The following is a 2,643-nucleotide window of genomic DNA, read 5'->3' as shown; positions in this document are numbered from 1 at the left end:
CAATGAAATCAAAGGGAGGTTTTGGATTCAAGGAAACCCTGTTTGCTATATAGTGTATTTTCTATAGCCCTTTTGTTTGCCATATTGTATGTTTGTGTTTTGGAATAGAATGGTTTCCATCAAAGAGAGAGAGATGAATTGGGAGTTCTTTTGGTTTATTGTTTGTGATGAATATATTGTTTGGCAGTTGAGAAAATGTAAGAAAATGGAGATTCTGCTGGTGTCAAATAAGGTTAACTAACTCTTCTTATGTAGGTAAAGATGGTTTGAATTAGGACCAGATTTTTTATAGTATTGCAAGATTTCAAAGTATTCATTCCCTTCTTAGTTCTTACACTTCCAGCACTTTTTGTGCTATCAAAGAGGCCTGTAGGGTTGTTCTGTTGCGCGTTGATTAGTGTTTTCTTTTGAGGTGGATAGGATTTTGGAACATGGAAACTTGCTCCAATTTATTGCATTAGTGCTTTGTCAGTACCTTGATTTGGGAGCAAGACTTGACCAAAGATATAGAAGTTATTCATTTATTGTTTTTGCTGTTAGTGTAATTTGGAAATTTAGAATTTGATGGATTATAAAAAAAAATATATAAAAATCATGATGCCAATCCGTTTTGCAGTTCAGAATTTGAATCTTTCATCGTTCATGTAATTTTTTTTTTTTTTTTATGCCAGTTTTTCAAAATTTATGTTCTATTTTTTTCCCTTCTTGTTTTTCTGGTTTGTGATTTTAGTATATTACTGTTGACCTTAATTTAAAGAAAAATCACAGTTGCATATTAATTTTGTTTTTTCTTTTCTATTTTTTTTTTAATTTCTAGGATGAATAAGCTTAAAAGGAAATAGCTTTGCATACAAATTTTATTTTTGGGATGAACACGCTTAAATAAAAGTCTCCTTTGCATGTTAATTTTGCTACTTCTGCTCAATTGTCTCTTATTATTGCTTTTTTTGCTCTAGTGCTCAAATTTTATGACAAAAGGCTCAGCTATAGGTATAAATTTGGGTTTGTAAAGCTTTTACATTTTCTGGGTAAAGTATAAATCACTAGCAAATGCTTTGTAATTTGATTAAAATAAAGTGTGTTTATGTGATTTTTCTATGTTGGTTTGGTACTGGATGGATGGATGGATAGGATTAGTGAAAGAAACAAGTTACAAATTTCTATGTGAATGCTTGAACTTAAATATATGATTGAATCCTAGTACTATCTATGCTGTTGTAGAGTGTGGTTTGCTCTTTAGTGCTGAGAAAGTCCTCTTTTTAATTAAATTTGAAGATTATGAAATTTATTTTATGTTCTTAGGAACAACAGTTGGTGCTTTCAATGATTTTTTTGTATATGGATTGAATGCCAAATAGAATACTGTGACTAGCCCTGATTAGTCTGCAGAGGATTCAGTGTTGACCCAAATTTTTGGTAGTAAGGTTTGGCTATTTGGTTGAATGCCAAATGATTGTTTCTTTGTTTAATGTTATTTGTTTTTCTTTTTTGGAGGTAATTTTCATTTTGGTATAAGCAGAAAATTAACAGGAGTTTAGATGTTTGTTAATTTCAGTGGTTCCTAGTTTTTATGGAAACGTGTATTTGTTGTTTTATGGATTTGACAGACTACTTCAAAGCACTTTTCTGAGGCTTCACATCTCTAACTGCACACTGCGTATCCCTGCAATTATATGATTTATTTGTAGCAAACACCCAATCTTCTCTATCCTCACCATCAATTTGCTCTTCACAAAGTTTATATTGATTTTGTTCAAAGCTTTCTGACATGTCAGTAGGCCACATCCAAAGACCATTAACTATAAACTTAGACAAACTGTCAAAGCAGCAACTTGTGTCATGCATCACCCTATTACCATTTCTTTTTTCTTTTTCTTTTTTAATTTTAATTTCATCGTTTGTGGTTGAGAGAGGCAGCATTGGAAGCACAAGCATGTCCAGGGATGACTTAAACAAGCTTCCTTGCAAAACATGTGGGTATTCCTATAATTTTTTTCCGGATATTAATTTTCTTTGTTGCCTGTGAAACTTACGTGAAATTTGTAGTTGTTGAAATGTCTGTGAATGTGACTTGGTGCAGGTGGCAACCTCAATCTCGATCTGAATTAGGGGATGTCTCCTCCTTCACTTGGTAATGGTTCCAAGGAGAATGAGGGATGCCTTCAGTTCCACTTTGACTCATACAATGTGCAAAATGGAAGGGGTTCTAGTGTAAATATTTTAGCTTATCTTATTTTTTTGCTTGTTTTTTGTTATCATGACTCTTGGTACCAAACGTGCTCCCTTGGTATCATGACTCTTTAAGTGTTTCACAAACCTTGGGTACCTCCACAAGCTTCAATGACCAAAAACCTTCAATTATAGTATTTATTATTTTATTTCACTTACACTAGGCTGTTTAGGCGGTTTACATTTCAACCAAGGCTTATTATCACTGCTATTATTATTATCTTATTTATATTTTAATTTTGCTACTCCTATCTCACTTAGTACTAAATTAATGTTTGTTTTAATAATGGGTTTTGTGACGTGTTAATGGGTCTAGTTTTCGATGTGTTAATGGAGGTAATATTATATATTTATTTTAATTTAGCTTGTTTAGATGGGGAGTGCTAGGTATACTTGCTTTGTAGATTGCTTAGT

At 32.3% G+C, this 2,643-nt stretch overlaps 1 long non-coding RNA gene across 1 annotated transcript; it reads left to right on the top strand.

The window, feature by feature from the left end:
- The first annotated feature begins 1,163 nt into the window (after positions 1-1,163).
- On the top strand, positions 1,164-2,177 carry LOC115964146. Its single transcript, XR_004085991.1, has 2 exons — positions 1,164-1,973; positions 2,081-2,177. It is a non-coding gene; the product is annotated as an uncharacterized LOC115964146 (long non-coding RNA).
- Positions 2,178-2,643: the final 466 nt, after the last annotated feature.

This window comes from Quercus lobata, chromosome 10 (genome assembly GCF_001633185.2).
Source record: "Quercus lobata isolate SW786 chromosome 10, ValleyOak3.0 Primary Assembly, whole genome shotgun sequence".
NCBI lineage: Eukaryota > Viridiplantae > Streptophyta > Magnoliopsida > Fagales > Fagaceae > Quercus > Quercus lobata.
This window is presented reverse-complemented; position numbering and strand designations above follow the sequence as displayed.